At 43.5% G+C, this 17,605-nt stretch overlaps 1 long non-coding RNA gene across 1 annotated transcript in view; it reads left to right on the forward strand.

The window, feature by feature from the left end:
• LOC127059310 (uncharacterized) overlaps positions 1-5,476 on the forward strand; it is a 31,857-nt gene extending 26,381 nt beyond the window's left edge. Inside the window, exon 4 of the long non-coding RNA XR_007776994.1 lies at positions 1,981-5,476. This is a non-coding gene — a long non-coding RNA (uncharacterized LOC127059310). The remainder of the gene's footprint in view (positions 1-1,980) is intronic.
• The last annotated feature ends 12,129 nt before the right edge of the window (positions 5,477-17,605 follow it).

The raw sequence follows: 17,605 nt of genomic DNA on the forward strand, positions 1-17,605 counted from the left end.
AGCCATTGAGGGCCTAATTCATCACACCATGCAGGGGTTTACACCAAAACTTGGCCAAACAAATGCAGATCCCAGCATTGTCTGGCACCTAGTGGGTTCAGCCTCTGGAGAGAGCTCCCATGAACAACTTCTGGAAACACCACGGGGCTGCTCAGTGTCCCAGCACCCAGCCCCAGCTTGGCCCAGGATTTGGAACATCCAGGTGGAAAACTCTTTTGAAGACAAGGTTTTAGTTCGGCATTTTACTACACAAGCTTGTTGTTTGCTAACAGATTGGAATCTGGATTTGGAGTTTAGCATATTCCTTCACACTAGGCTGTAGGATAGTTTGGATCCATCTAGTTAATTTACCAATACAGCTGAGCAAGTGATAAGGAATAGGGTGTGCTACAGCCATCTAATTTCTTCTCTTACAAGATCAGATATCCCCATAATTGGAAATAATGTGCAAATATATTGCTTTCACAAAGAAATAAGCCCTGCTGAGGAATTGGAAGAACTGTGAATCTGGTCCAGTTTGATTATATCTTGGCATCTCTTGACAGGTACGGGCCTATCCCAGACTATATGCAACACATATCCACAATTCACACTACACAATACCAAATGCAACATTTGCAACATAGCAAAGCAGATGATCTGCAAGATACAGCTGCCTATTTAAATAGTGTCCTGAATGTTTATCCATAAGAATTTCCACGTCACTTCAGCTGTAACAGAGAGTGGAAAAATGAGGGAAAAAAAAAAAGAAAAGTAAAGGCAAAGTTTGAAAGTCCAGGATGGACAACTCAAGGGTCTAGGATCACAGGCCTACCACAGCCTTCCAGCAGTTTAGTCAGGGATGTTCAGCCTCCCCCTCCTGGAGATGGACTCACTTGTCTGAAGGTAGAGGAGAAACCTCCCATGAAACCTGGATCAACCCCATCCCTAACTCCACCTGCTGCCAGGTCCCACCAAAGCCCTTTTGCAGTTTCCTTGAGCCTGACTGGGCTCCCACAGTATGTGCTGGAAGGTGAGATCTGCACCCTGTGTTAGTCTCAACCAGCAGGACACACTGTCTCTTGTTTTCCCCTTGCAAATTCAGAGAAAGAGGAAAATTATTTGATTTCTTCAAAGGTGCCTAGGACTGTTTGAGGCTACCTGATCCCAGGGAAGAAGATGGAAGTGTTCTATACCCTTTCCATTTTCCTCTGTATCTCCATGCCCATTATGGCTGCACCAATCTTAGAGTATATTAGCTAAAAAGGAATTTCAGGGGAATTTTCAGAGGAGCTTAGGAGACTATTTTGGGTCCAAATGAGCTCAGAACAGTGAGAAGCGGAGACTGGCTGCAATGGCCGATGCTCACAAACCTCCAGGACTGGGGTGACTATGACCCCCATGCTGGTCCTTTGGCTTTAATCTGGCACTGTGAAATGTCAACCTGTCCTTCAGACAAAACTAAAAAAAAAAAAAAAAGTATTGCCAGAACCCTGTCATATCCAGAGAGAGATGAAAGACTGTACTGCATATTACCTGTACCTTGCTGCTACAGAAGTTGCTGCTTCACTCATGGTGAGCACATCACCATCACTGAAATTTGGGACTGGTGCCAACACGACACATTTTTACCAGAAGTGCTCAAAAGGGAATTATCTCTTTTAAAAAACCCCTCTTCCTCTCCCAGGATCGCTCATTTCTTGTCTCCAAGATTCCCTCTCCTCCTTAACTCATAATGTTTTTACCTTTTTTCCCCCTGTTTGGCAAAGAAAAGTTAATCCTCATGGGAGTTACAGGGCAGCAGAAGGTGTACCAGAGGCTGCCAAAGGGGCAGTGGTGTGTAGTTTGTCTCTGATGTCAGCTGGGTTTGGGATGAGTCAGGAAGATAAGTTAGGTAACAAACAAGTGGGAGAGCTAATAGACCAGTTGGTAGCAGCAAGGGTGCGTCCGCTGCTGACTCAGAGACCTAATCAATGTCTTATCATTTCTCACGCCTTCCAGCTCCAGCCTCAAACCTCCAAGGGTTCTCATCAGGGGATTAATTCCTCCTTCTCATCTTCATCAGGAGCATGCACTTGAGCCTCTGCGTGGGAAATGGACACGTCTTCTCCATGTGGCAGAAACACCCAGCCATTTAATACACCCATCAGCTAATGGATGGACAGTATCCCAGCCAGTTGTACCTAGGTACAGAATGCAGATTTATTATCCCCAGTTGCAAGCACTATCAGGAGCACAAGGAATTACTGGATATATTTTATAATAGAATAAAGAGATTGTAAGGGAAATGGAGCCTCAAGGGAAAAAGTTCAGACATCCTGAAGACAACAAGCAGAGGTACTTAGGAGGATGCATATTGTGCTTAAACACAAGTCCATCAGAGGCAGCTGAGTCCCATGTCACAGAATAAGATCATGTCTTGGTGTCATTCTATGAGAGCTATGAAGATTCACTTGAAGATCCATTGTGAAGGCTGGAAGTCATGTTGTCAAAGGACTTGTCCTGAGAAGAAAGACACAGGATGAATTCTAGCCCGGTGCCGTGCAGGTGAACCTTGTCGTCTGGAGGGGAGTCATATTGCAGGACTCCAGCACCAGGCCCAAGTAGGGCCCTCTTTGGCCCCTTGCTGGCACACATGGGCACCTCCTAAGGCTCTTGTCTTGCCCTTGTCTTTTTCCTCACCTGCTCTCCATGGCCCTTCACTCTGGGCAGGGTTATGGTGGTTGCTGATTGCTGCTGGTCATTTCAGACAGACTTTTTAGCTCCCTCAATGTTTCTGACCCTGCCCCATCCTGGACATGGCTATAAATTATGTTCCTTCTTCACATCTTGCCCCAGCTTTGGTTCTATTTTCTGTCCCTCTCCCTCAGTCTCCAAAGTGTTTGATATATGTTTTTCATTTACTTGGTGTGGGTATGCAATGGGCACAGGAGCTAATTAGTGACTGATGGGTTTTAAATTTAATCTCATGGTGCAGCCATGCCTTGAATGTAAATAATGCATGTGCTTTTGGGTCAACATGTGGGGTCCTATTGAAATAATTCCAATATATGTCCAGATGGGACTTGTCCAGGCTTGTCTAGCCTCTGCTGCTTGACCGAAAGGCGGCACTGCGGTGTTTCCACCTCAGACACCTCTGGCTGGTGGATGCTGCAGCTGGCCTGGAGACAAGTCCAGACATGCAAAGTCCCAGTGTTACCTCTGTGCAGATGCTTTAAGGCGAGGTGAAGGAAAGGAGTGGATTCTACCAGAGTTTCAATCCAGAGTTTATTCAGATGGCAGGCTTCTGAATCCCATAACAGCTCTAACAGAATCCCAAACCACGTGGTTGTTGGGTCTTTTAAGCCCAGGGAGAGGGGGAGGGAAGGAGTAGGGATCTCACCAACCAGGTGCAGGGTGGGCAGGTCTCAGGTGCAAGGGACACCTGGGTGGGCCAATGGCCCCCCCCAGGGATGGAGGGCATCTTTTGAACACTGCAAATCACTCAACGCCCTTCTGGAATGCCAAGGTTGATAGACAGCATCCAGCATGCATCAGGGTGGGGGAGAAGGTGATTGACACCTGGGAAAGGACAGGGATACCTGAGACAAACTATGACATCACACTGCTACAGGTACCTTTGAGAGCCCTTCAGAGGAGACCAACCTGCTGCTCAGGACAGGTGAGATCTCTGCAAAAAACCTCTGAAATACTCAGAAGACTTGATGTTTGCTACTCACGCACTGCTTTGGAAACTTCCCTCAGTGCTCAACTACTTGCCGCCGAAGAAGTGCATGAAAACGTGAAAAGTGAAAAATTCCCTGTGAATCTTTAGAAAGGGATCTATGGGCAAATTTGGAGGAGTTGGTCAAGCTTTTAGATAACCTCCATTTCTGACCCCCCTCTGCCTCTATTTACTAAAATAAATTGAGTTTGAACAAAGGGAGTAAAATCAAGGAAAAGATGCTTCTAAAGTGAAACTCTTAACAATAAATAAAATGAGAAAACAAATCAGAGTAAAGTAAGTGCATCAAGATGATCCCAATAATCTCAACACAAAACCAGTTAATCCTTATAAGCATTGAGAGAGGCTCTTCAGGAAGCAGCTGTCCCTTTGGTTACAAACACACTAGAGTCAATTTAGCATGGAAACTGGAGCTGCTTAAATAGTTTACTTTTGAGACATTACTATCTGATGTTCACATCACAGAGCCCGTTATAAAGCTCCCGTCTTAGATTTCCCTTCTCACATAGAAGGTAACCCTTTCCTCCCCTCTGCTAGCAGATTCCAACAGATGACAGATTTCAACAGAACAACTCTAATAAACAGATTTTTGACAGGTCATATTAGCCAGAAACTATCTGGGGCAACGGCAAGGGCTCCTTTAGCACAAAATAATTTTTCTTTATGTGCCAACATTTAAATCTAAAATATTTTCTTCAGAGTTCAGATTTTAGGGACAGACGCATGCATGCACACAGCAATGCTTTCATGGCATAGAGTGAAGTCTAAGAAAGTCCAGAAATTTCCCAGACATCGAACACAACCAGCAAACATTGATAAAGAAGCCACTTCCCATAGGACTGGGCCTGGAGCTGCAGTCATGGACACAGCAGATGTCCTCTTGGCTCAGTGCTTCTCCTGCACAGACCTTGTTTGGGTGCTGGCTGGGAAGCAGGAGGCAGGGACAACATAATCAGCAGAGTTTTGACAATGTCTCTTTAAAATAACTGTATTTGGGGGGCTGGAGGGCCAGTCTTCTCTCAACAGGTTCATTGACCTTAAAGGTGAGATATCCCAGACTGATCCTTCGTGTTTGTGAGCTTTGCTTACTTGGCCTGGGGACACCTCCCTCCCCCAGCTGCAAGCAAATCTGCTGCAAGGACTGATTTGGAGCTACCCCAGATTTGAATTTAGCAAGTGGCAGGTTTGGGAAAAGTCCCATTTATGTCCACAGAATAAAAAGCATTTGGTGCCTTATAGAGCAGACACTGTACGTCTGCACACGTTTCCCTTCCCTAAGCCTTCGTTTCCCTCCCTCTCCCCTGTTTTGTAAGTAAAACAAATTAACATGCAAGATGTTTCCTGAAGATTTTGGCATAGTCTTATCTGGATAAAAGGTCTCATGATGACTCTGTTGCCAACTTATAGAAATTTCAACACAAAACTATTCTATAAAAATAGCTGCTTGCCATGGTTTGTTTGTTTTCATCCCAACCACTGCTTGACATTCCCTCATCTGCAAAAATAAATGTGTACAATTTATTACTTCTGGCATCATTCTTCTCCTAAAGAAGGCAACTTACAGTCAGCGTTCTATTTTGGAAATAAGCTAGAAGTCAAGCAGTTTGTCTCTTGTACACTTTGAGAGTAGCAAAACTTGCTAGTTATTTCTTTGCTGACTTAGCCTCTGAGCAGTGCTGGGCATGCTGCCTGAAGCTTCCACAGCTGATCCCAAAACCTCTTGTACCCCACCAAGAACAGTACTTGCAGTAGCCCTTTGCAGAAGGAGTGGCCTTGGGGTTTCCAAGGGGCTGGAACCAGCCACCATCCCCTGAGGAGACTGGCCTGGCTGAAGGGTGAGGGACAGGGACCAGGGGCTGAGCCCTGAGAGCTTTGCCTGAAGGTGATGCTTCCTATTCCTGAGCATAACCCTGCTGATGAGCACTGTGCAGCAGTGAGGCAGTGTCACCCTGTGCCCCATTCTGAGGGAAAAGCAGAGAGAGAGAACACAGCCGTCATGTTTCCCCCTCCACAGCTGGCTGCCCTTCTTTCCCACATTTTGGAGAAGCAGCGATGATAGTACCATTCTAATACAGTCATTATACTACAAAAGAAATAAAAATGTTTATTCTGTGCTCTGGAATCCTATGTTCTTGGCCTTGCCCTGCAGGAAAGAATCCTTGTTTCTCATCCAGACACTTGGAATCTGAGGGCAAACAATTCAATGGGTGTGGGAAGACTCACTTTTCTATCCTCCATCCCAGACTTGTTTTGTAAGAAGATATGTCCAGAGCTACAAAGAAGTGCCCAGTTGGCTCATCCTTTGAAAACCAGACCCTAAACCTTCTGGGCCCGAGCTCTCCATCTCCAGTTAGCGAAAGAAACACTCCCCTGTGTCCTGTTAAGAAATGTATTCAAGACTGAGAAGCACTTGGTGGGGGGACAGATGCTCCCTGTGACCTGGGGCTTACTGCCTTAGAGTGTCTGAGTGCTCTTGGCGGGTCAGGACCACCCACACTGGAGCACACTGAGTCCCACTCTGGCTGTGGTGGGGCACGGGGAGCCGAGGGCTTTGGTGGGTGAAGCAGGGGGCTGGAGGTGAGCTTCACCCAGGGCTCCTGGCAAGGGCAGCCCCAGCAAGAGGAGGCAGGCCCATGGCTTCCTCGCACCAAAGAGGAGGGAAAGAGAAGACTCAGACCCGGTTGCCTGCTATAAACATTAAAGGGATTTTGCATGCTTATATTTTTTTCCTCAGAGAAAAATTATGCTGCTTTGGGTTGCCATGGTTTCTGGTTTCCCTGGTTACCTCTCGGTATGGAGTAGGGGATGAGAGATGAGGGGAGGGAAGGAGGAGCCAAAAAGACAGGGGCCAATTAGAAAGATCCTGAGCAAGGCAGATGATGTCAGCAGGCCTTTTTTCCCCGGGAAAAAGAACAAAAAGAATGGATGTTTCTCAGCAAGGCTGGTGGCTGTGTTTTGTACCCTTTGATGTTTTATAATTCAAAAGGGGGAGAAGATTATACAACAAAATTAATCACCAGTGAAAACCTACAGCCCAGTGTTTAGTACCTCCTTAAACTTAGAAGCAAGAGGATCACTGGTGAGAGAACCATGATGGAAAATAAGAAATCGCAGCAATGGGAGTACCTGGAAGGCAAGGCCAGGCTGCTGGTAATGGTTTTTGCCATGGACCATTGCAGCCAGGAAGGAGAAAAGTGTTGATGCAACTCCAGCTCCAGTGAGCTCCAGCACAGCACTCCTGGCCAGCCCCACCTGCAGAGCTTCCTGCAGATCATCCCCTTCCAAAAATCAACAGGACAATGTATGCAAGAAAGGCTTCCTTACATGGCCAAGTCCCCAGTCCTTAGTGAAAGTCCCATGCTGTTTTCAAGTGGTCAAGCTTTGAGTAAGGACTAAACCAAGCCTGTGTAAACCCTCTTTATACACCACATGTTTCAGTGGTTGGACAAGAAATCCAATCTGATCCCAGTGGCAGGGCGCCAATAATCCTCTCACCTTTCTCTTAATATCCTGTGACTCAGTGATATATGTCAGGCCATTTAAACCCCAGCAGCAGAGTTCAGGTGCTGTACCAATTATATTGAGTGGATGGGGAGATATGCTAGTTGAACAAGAAATAGGTCAGAGGAACGATTTAGCTAATAAATTATATTAATGAAAAGTTCTTTTGGGAGCTGTTTGGTTTGTAGTTCTGTGGAGGAGAAGAGGGTCAGCAGGAACAAAGAGAAAAATGGGAGGACCTGGCAGTAGACCTCAGCAGAGCAATGAAGAGGCAACAGAGAAGTTGGGAAATAGGATGAACAGAGCACGTCTGGTCCTTGCAGCACAGACCCTGCTATAATGGCACTGATCTGTCTCTCATGGGACAGAGGTGCTTGGGCTAGCCTGCGTTGGGGATAAAGCTGCTGCCCTAACTGAGCTCCTCTGCCCAGTCCAGAACAGACAGTTCCTCATCAAGGCTACTTAGCTAGGATTCAGTTTTTAACCAGCACAAGCAATATCAGCCTCCAGCCCAGGCAGTGGCTCACTTAGCACTGGGCATCTTTGGACAGCACTTCATTCACCCCACAGAAACATCTGCATCCCTATCCAAAATCTGCTCATGTCACGTCTTTACAGTGCTGGCCTTTGAATCAAATCCAAGTCTGGTGTCTAGATACAGAGTTAGAAAAAATGAAGTCACTGCCAGGAGCTCATAGAATCCTTAGGTTGCCTTCATTACCAGCTCACTTTGAAACGATTTCTAAGGACTACTTTGTTGTGTTCTGATTGATGGGGTTTGGAAGTGCAGGGGAGAGCTTCTCTGCTGACTCCTGGGGCTGCTTGTGTTCTACCTGTAGATAAACCAAGACAAAACACACCTGCCAAAGGTACTAATGGCAATCTGTTGAATGTCTTACAGGGAGAGCAGGACATTACTGCATGTTGGGCAAAAATTAAAAAAATGAGTAAACAAGGTATCTTTGGAGTTTTATTTCTGTTTGTAATAACAGAGATAGCTTCAAAGTTATATTGTCATCATTGCAAATGAAGGCATAGAGATTAGTGACATCTAATTTTAGGTGTTTTGAAGTTAGGTGACTTGCCAGCCAGAGGGATTGAGAGGAGGGCAGCTGGGACTTCACACCTTCGAGCTGTTTCTCCCGGGCACCTCTTGTAGGATGGGATAAAGCCTCTCCTGGTGGTGCCTGTTTCTTTCCACCATTTTCAGACAAAGCCCAGCAAACTGATTTTAGTTATCTGACTGCTGAGTGCACCATGTCAGATGTACAAGGTCCACCTGTACGTTCTGTGATGGCTGTTGACAAAGGAGCGTCCCCCATTCCCCAAAGCTCCTGCTGATTATGCCCAGGCCTGAAACTCCTCCTGGCAGCAAGGACATAACTGATGCTGGCAGGAGATGGGCAGGGAAAGGAACACCTCCCTACAGAGATGACATTTTGGATTTCTAATTTCTCTCTGCCATGCAACACGCAGTACACAAAGTTTATAGCGTATTTTTGGTGAATTTAATTTAGGGCTGATGCTGAACAAACCACAGGAACAGAGCCTTCATCAGACCACTTATTTTTGTAGTGAGATTTGAAGTAGTTTGAAAAATAATCTCCAGCATTCATGAGCTGTTATAAATTGGCTCTTTTATGTATTAGAGACAGGGCAATAAATGCCAAAGGGGATTTACTGGTTATTGCTGCTCTGATAAAAGGGTCATTAAGAGTTGTAAAAGCCTAAACGATAATGGGGAGATGTCATAAATGCTGTAAGTGAATAGAATGAAAGAACATGATATACCCGTCAGCTGAGGTCACTTCCTAATAGCTTATAACCCTCTTCCAAACACTGAAGAGAAATCTGGGTTTGTCCAGCCAGGCAACTGAAAGTTCCCATCAGTCACCCCAAGCTGAGCTCCTGGAGCTTCCTAAGCAGCAGCTGACTGACAAGCATCCTGAAAAAGCCCAAGGCTGCAGAGTAAGTCTCTATAACATGTGGGGATTGCTCTCTGAAAGGGCAAGTATGGGGCACAGGGGTGTGTCATATGTGGTACAGCACCAGGGGCTGTTCTGAGAAAGGCCCTAAAACAGTCGTGTGGAAGAACAGACCTACATGCCCCAAATCTTCACCTCTCATGCAGACAAGCCTCATCCTCCTCTTAACCAGCAAGTCTGCCAGCTATTTTCTTCATCCTCCCTGCACACAGCATCTAACCAATAAGTCCCATCAACATTTAAATGTGAAAATCATTTTAAAATGAACACCATCAATTCCCACAGCTTGTTATTAGCAGCACTGCTGAAAGCATCTGTTATTAAGGCCTTCAGCATGTCCCTTAGGAGCCTTGTTTTCTGTTGTTTATGATTTTGTCAAACTTGACCTGAATTTTTTCATTCTGAATCTCTGTCTCCTGCTGAATTACTGGGGAACATTTCAGACAGAACACTACAGCTGTGAGGCTAGAGGAAAAGACATCATTTTGTCTGTGTTAAAGTAAGGCACTAGTGACTTTTTCTTTGAGGAAAGCTAATTTCTCTGTACATGATAGCATGATTTCAGTGATCTGCTTTTCTGCAATTTCACAGGTAAATCAGGGAAATCTGGCAAATTATGTTCTTCAGCAGTTCATGACATCTAATTTCCTGGGTGTGCTCCAGCCCAAGGTGGCCATGACCTTACCTGCAGTTACAGGAGAGAATGTCAGTCCAGCAAGGGCTAGATGGCAGATCTAAGGAGAGACTGCAATTTTAGGTTCCTAGTATGAGCTGTGAATGTAGCCATAAAGAAGTCATCCAGTATGAATGCAGAGCTGTAAGAGATGATTTACATCTCTCTGATTTACAGAATATAGGCAAGATAAGTTGTGGGAAGAGGGAGAGGAGGTTTACATCAGGGCAAGAAATTGTGGTTGGAGATGGAGATGGAGATGGAGATGGAGATGGAGATGGAGATGGAGATGGAGATGGAGATGGAGATGGAGATGGAGATGGAGATGGAGGTGGAGATGGAGATGGAGATGGAGATAGAGATGGAGATGAGATGGAGATGGAGGAGTCTGTGCAGGAGGCTTTGAATTTGCTGGTGAGTTGGGTGGGCTTCTCTGCAGTAGCACCTGAGGGAACTGCCCTTGGTTTACCCTCCCCACTCCCCTGTCTGGGTAAAACACACCCTCTCCTACCTCTTGGGAATGTTATTGCAATTGTCAGGTCAAACATTTGCAGACAGGAAATGCTGAGGCCTCTGCGCATCTTCTGTTTTGCTGAGCTACTCCAGCAATGCAATAGTGTCGCTAGTGAACACGAAAGAACCAGACGCACACCACTGCTCCAAGGTGAAGAACAAAAAAGGAAGTTTATTTTCTGACTCCAACATTTATAGTTTTCCAAAAGTGACAGTGGATTGGAGGGTGACAGTGCCACCTCTCCAATGCCACTGGACAAACTAACAGTCCATCAAGTCTCTCCTCCTCCATAAAGGAATGCAAAACAATGTGTTATCTCCAGACAGTGGGCGATAAAGTTCTCCACAAGGAGGTGAACATCAAAAGGCTTAGAAAATCCTAGAAAATCAGGGCAACAAAATAGTATGAAAAATCCTGAGTAAGAATAAGTAGCTGTCTCCAAAGCAGGGTTTGAAGAGTGTGCACTAACCAAGGGCTGAGCACACTCAGCACAGAGTAAACAAACAGCTCATCCTGAGCACTAGGGCAGGAGAAAACACCAGTGGGTGATCATGTGATTAGAGATAAATACATCATAAATCATTTGCTATCAGGAAACAAATGTCAGATGAGTAAGAATCCTAATTCTGGCATTTCTTAAATTTTCAGTGTTTGCCTTTGCAACCTAATCATGCTTGGCTTCTGTGATACATTTGATATCACTGCCTACTGAGACACTGCAGACTGTCTCTGACCTAGTAAGTGAGGCACGTCAGATTTATTCCCATAACAAGACTTGAGCAGGCACACTGCAGACCTGTTCTCTGCAGCAGATGAGCTAAGGAGCTTGGCATTTCACCTGGCCTTAATTCCCCCAGACCAGTCAAGGCTCCTTGTGACACCTGATGGAATGCAGAAACTCTGTGGAGTGACTTGTGTGCTCTGGGAGGTACTGTAAGTACCTTGAAATATCGATTTCACACACGTAAACTAATCTGAAGAGGATTAAAAGATTGGTTGGCATTTGAGCAAACAAGGATAGTTTTTTCCTAGGGGGATCTATGAGTCATCTTTTATTTGACAAGACAGACAACTTTCAGATATTACAATACATCTTGAAAATACTTCTAAAGCCTTGACTTATTTTAATCCAAAGAGAAGTGTTGTTGACTATACCTGGTCTTAAAATCTTTTCATGTTTTGTTCAGGAGCAAGTACAATGATGCATTTTAAGGTTTCACTATAAAATATAAGGGATAAATAATTGCTGAATGTCCCATGAAATGAGAAGTTATTCTTTGAATTATTTACAGAATATTCACAAATAAGGAATTTGTGTGGAGAAAATAGGGACAACTATGCATACACAATAGGGGAGAAGTTTGCAAATAAAATAGTATGAACAACTATAAACTGTAAACAACATTTTAAAAACAAGTATCAGTATCAGAGGTTTCTCAGACAAATATCTTCAAGTAATTGACTAATTATGACATTAGTCAAAAAAAAAACTGGACCAGTCCCAGCCCAGCAAATTATCAGCATCCTCAGATAGGATAGCCTCATTTCCAGGGCATCACTGAGAACAGCCAAACAAGTTGGTTCTGTTTTACATTTAATTTTTGTTTTCTTGTTGTCATACATTGTATGCCGTTGTTTTGGTTTTCAGTGCTTATGGTTATGTTACTTACAAGCAGCATGACTGTAACTTCATCCAAGAAAATAATTGTGGATTTATTTACAAGACATTCATTTACACCTGTGTAATTGAGTAGAGAATTCTCCTCCAACCTGTATGTTCTCACCTGGCATTCTTCCTATTTGCTTGCTTTTAATTACTTCTAATATGCATACTAATGCTCTTAATAACTTGGTTCATGAAATCTACATCTGCAGTGGGCTTTTAATTTACAGCTTGAGTGGTATTGTTTTAATTTTCTTCTTTCCAATAACAAGACATCAACTGATGCTTCAAATGTGATCAGAGGATTTAAACATTCCTTGGGTGTGCAATGGGGCGCTCGTTGCTATACCAGTACCTTTCCTGTAGTGAGGCTGCAACACACACAGGACAACCCTGCACTTGTAGTGGTCAGCACTTCATCCACTGACAAGCCCTGAGCATCCTTCTGCACAAAGGAACCTTGTTCCAACCCCTGTTCCCTTTATCATGTATGCTTCTTGACTCATGCGTACCTTTCCTTTTCCACATTTAAAACAATCTCACAAACTTCATAGAAATCCATCTGCCACCCCCACCCCAAACCCTGCCTGTGATTACTGTCAGTCCCTTTACTCACGTGGCAGTGTGGCTTTCACAGCTCACAGCAGAGCAGGAGCCTCCCAGACACCAGAGAACCTCTCATCCGGGCATGGGCACAGAAGGCACAAGTGTAACACAATGGGGATACATTTGCTTTCGTAGTTTCAAGTCTTTCCGAGTTTCTATCTAATCATGAAGGTTGGGAATTTGCTTGCATTTCTTTTTTTTTTTTAAACAAAAGGCAAATCAGAAATACAACTGAGATTATTCACCAGGCACGGGATTTCTGGAATGTGACTTAAAAGCAAAACATAAAATGAATATAATGCTTTAGAACTCAAGAGAAGCAGAACCACTGCAAAGAATAATTTGTGGATTACTTTTATTGTGTTACACAATAAATAATTAATAAAAGTAAATAAATTCTGAGGTGACATAGCAAATAATGATTGTGACAGATAATCTACACTGTAAAAAGTTCTAGGTTTGGTCCAGATTTTTAAACATAAACTAGTTTTCTGAGAAACAATGTTTCATATACATGCATTTTAAAAGCTCTTTAACTCTGCTGTCTTATGTGGAGTAAATAAAAATCAAGCTCTGTATTTACATACACTGAATGTGCACAGTAATGTGTTTTGAGAGTTAATAACGCATGAAGGGTGCTTAGGGTAGAGGTGGAAGCTTGGCCTCTGGTTGCTGAAAACTTCCGAGATGCAAAGGGGGTAAATGCAGATTTAACTGTTACCTGAGAGCTTCTTCTGGGGTTTGCTGGTTTGTTGTTTAAAAAGAAAAAACAATTTAAAAGTTTTATAGAATGCAGAGTGAGAGAAAGGTTTCAAGTGAAACAAATACCAGCTTAAAGAAAAATTATACTTTTATTTAACAAATTTATATTTATTTGCCTTCTATATTAAATCTATTGTAATAAAATAAAATAAATCTCTTAAAAATAAACTACTGAAAAGATGTTCATAGAAGCTTTGTGAACTACTTCATCAATAACATACTAGACAATCCACGCTGTATAATCTCCTTAGTCCCCTATGTTCACCCCATGCACCCTCGCCCAGCAATCTGTGCATCCTGGTGTGAAGTCTTTTTCCCTCTTTCTAAGTCCCGAAGTTGTGCTCCTCAGGCACAATTCACGTGGTTCCTCCCACCTTTCCCAGCCAGCTCTCTCAGAACCGGGTGAATGGCCCCCAGGAGACTCTCCTCTCTCTCTCCATTTGCTCAGCTGGAGCCGGGATGATGAGCTGGAGCAGCACATAGGCACTCATCTCAAGATAGGAGAGAGGAATCCTACCCCTCCTCCCAGTAACTCTCATTTCCTGGTTTTCCCAGGATTAAACAGTGCTGAACTGTTTGGCCCCAGAGGAAGAAGGAGGAAACAGAACAACAAAGGAGAAATCTGATTCCAGTGGGAGATGTTGATGAAAAGCATTTAGGCAGAGCTTTAAAAGGGAGGCAGAAATACTCACTCGTGTCTCACTTCAAGTGACACACATCAATAAAGCAGTGCAAAAGCAAAGGGAACTGATAACCTTCAGAGCAGAGCTTCTATGGGAAACACATTTTGTGATTTGGCTCAGGAATGTCAGGAGTCATTAATCAGAAAATTATAAAACTGAAGCCCGGTGCTATTGGGAGTCAGAAGGGAGCACAAAAATGGATGAATTCTGTACTGATCAATTTAATAAAAAACAGTGGCAGTTTGAGAGCTGACAAGCAATCAAACAAGATCAAATTTCTCCCACAAGGGCTGGCATCAGATTGGGCATGGTGTTTGCTAGGTGGGAAAGGCTGCCCCGCCCTTCTCCACCAGGAACATGTTTGTGGACAAATATATTAATTCAAGGTCCCAAATGACTTCAGCATTTCAGGCCACTAGCCTGATCCTCAACTCCTATTGAAGCTTTGTTTATCAGTGCTAACAACCTGTTTCGCAAGGCCAGCCTTTATTTTGGCTGACATACCGTATTCCCAAAGGCTGATGTAACATGGGTCACAAATGCCTGGTGACAAATCTCTTCCATCCTCTCTAATTTCCATGTGAAATCAACTAGCATGTATCCCAGATTATATACAGCCAAGCAAGGAGATGATGTCTTGGCACAAGCACGTTTAAATCCCCCAGGTGCAAGGAAGGAGAAACAAAGATTCATTACAGTAATAATGTTTCAGCCTTCTAGAGATGAGGTCAAGTGAGAGCAGGAGAGCACTGGCTAACAGGAGAGCAGATCTTATGTACACACGAGTTGTCAATAAGCCTTCTGACACAGGTCTGTTGAGGAAAAATATCTACCTTATCACTGAACATTTCACAGGGCATGAAATGTTCATTGGACAGTGTTGCATGAGTAGGATTTTTTTTTCCTGTCTAAATTTGCTTTCATAGCTTATTTACCTTTGAACCTGGTCAAGAAGTAGTGAGTTCTGTCAATACGGATGTTTACTCCAATGGAAAAACACTTGTATTATATATATATTATTTTGGCACTTAGCAATTTTGTATTTACTGAGAATCCTTTCTTTGTAATAATGGAAATTCAGTATTTAGGGTAGAAACTGTTCACTGGAATCAAGCCTGGAAATTGCAAGGGTGCATGCCAGAATGCTGCCCACTTCTTTAGAGTCAATGAAAATGTGCATTCTCCTTAATACACTACCACACATTAGTATGGTTTTTGCAGACTAAAAGCTGCCGCTGCAAATGACAAAGCAAACTGAAAAGTGCCACTAATATCTAGGTTGCAACATGTTGCCAGAACATTCCTGAGAAACTGGAGCCTCCTGGGAGCAGTGTAGGTGGCATTTACTCACTTTGGAGCCCCAGTGTTTATACCAAAGTGCATTTCCTTGCCACTGCGCATGCCAGAGCCTGCCTTAATTTAGACTCTGCCCTCATAAGACCCTGAACTCCCTCCACTGCTCCCTATTGCAGGCACAAGCAGCAGCCAGAATCTCCCAGGACTGGTCTCAAAAGCCTCTTTCCCCTTCACTCAGTTCAGCAGAATTTCATGACGTATACATTAACTTGGATTTAATTTGGTACTTCTCTAAATGCCAACTGTGAAATAGGGCTGAGGAGGAGGAGGGAAGAAAACTCCACAAGCAAGTGTGATACCTGCACAGGCCGATAGTTCCATTAACCTTCCCAGGGAAAGGCAGGCACTCTTGTTTTCTAGCAGTCTATCAGTTTTCTCCCTATTTATATATGTACTCTTTGCCTAGGTCATAAAGTGGCTAAATGAAAATTTGTTGCAGGGGCTAGCTATTGATTTGCAATCATGCACATCTGGAAGATATGACCGTAAAAGAATGTCCATTCTTTGAACTAATGAAAATCTAAACTCTAGCATAAAAGAAATTGTTTCAGGATAAAATTACCTGACATTTTGAATGAACACCATTGATGCTTTGGTTTGTTTTATAGGTAAACCCTCTTTACAAAATACACCAGAGAGGTTTCAGCGATATTTGTGGGGCTGATTGAATTCAGTGAAGCCACACTGTAGGCTTACAGCATTTAATTATACCCTCCTGAGTATATTGCAGAGAATGGTTACATGGCAGCTGCTTCTCAGGGTCCCTGATGTCAACGGGATGGATACTACAGTAGTCTCTCTTAAGATCCAGAATTTTTTCTGTGAATGAAAAAAGCTAGTCCATGACTGAGCAATTTTCAAGTAAACTCTCCCTCTGGGAGGGAATCCAGGTTTCTTCCTCTGTCACTCTGTGTTTCACTCAGTCACATCTCTGCCAAAACCACAGAGTTCAAGGACTAAGCGTAAATTTCCTGTCAATTCCTGTCCAAGTGGTTGCTGCTGACATCCTGACTCACTGAAGAGGAAGATATTATCTACCTTTGTCAACAAACATCATTCTTCTTGCAATTCCTAGGGCAGGACCAACTCTTCTCCTGTAAGAATTATGTAAAGTTGGGAAGGATATTGAACAATTACTCTAACATGATGTACACAGGAAAAAAACACTGCAGCCAGCTAAGGCCAGTTTCCTTAGATTCTCCCATCACAAGAACCATACAAACATTTGGCACTTTCACTATCACTGTGCACCGACATGTTGACTCTTTGCTCATATGAACTGTACCTAAGTTAATTTCTCCATGAGTTTCTTAATGATAGATCTTGTAGAAGCTCAAGAAGAAATATGCAACTGCAAAAATGAGCCCAAGGCAAGTGGCATAAAGGGAAGGAGGGGGATACTTCACATGGAGGAGGAACAAAAGAGTCAAATCATGGTTTGTATGCTTTGATTTGTTACCCCAACTGATAAAAATGCATCTGTCAAGAAGAGGAAAAATCAGTCTGCAAACAAGCTCATGATATTCTAGTAACACTATGAGATTTGACAAGTGGAGTGAATCATTCCACTTCTTCAGACAACCCAGTTTTATCACTGGATCTATCTCTCATCTTCATTAATTATTATTGAAATTGCAGGCAGTAATCCATTTACCATAGAAGAAGCAGGAAACTGAGTATTCAAAGTATAATGAATCAGTGCTTTAACTAGCCAAAACATGACAGGCAAAGCTTGCTGCCTCACTGGTGATTCCCCAAGAAAAGCCTTTATGTAACTGTACAGTTATACATAATTACACAGTGACAGGCAGCCTGTTCACACACCAGGTCTGTTTGTTCTCTGCATTTTTCATAGCGCTCCATGTCTCATAAAAGCAGTTATACAGGCTGATACAGGTAAAATTATTAACTTCAAATGGGGCCATTCAACTCAGACAACTCCTAGCTTGGAAAGCATCATCTCTGGAAATTAAGTCAAAGCCTGGCAATGCTGGCTGGGATTGAAGAAAAACTCATGAAACAGAACTGCCCGTCCTAGAGGAATCACACTTCTCTGTAACAAACAGCCTGGCTTATGTTTCCTCCTTAGAAAAATACAGTTGGGATTCTCAGAACTGCTTCAGAGTCTAGAATCTGCATCCCAGATGGAAGTTGCACCC

The sequence above is a fragment of the Serinus canaria genome, chromosome 2 (genome assembly GCF_022539315.1).
Source record: "Serinus canaria isolate serCan28SL12 chromosome 2, serCan2020, whole genome shotgun sequence".
Lineage (NCBI taxonomy): Eukaryota > Metazoa > Chordata > Aves > Passeriformes > Fringillidae > Serinus > Serinus canaria.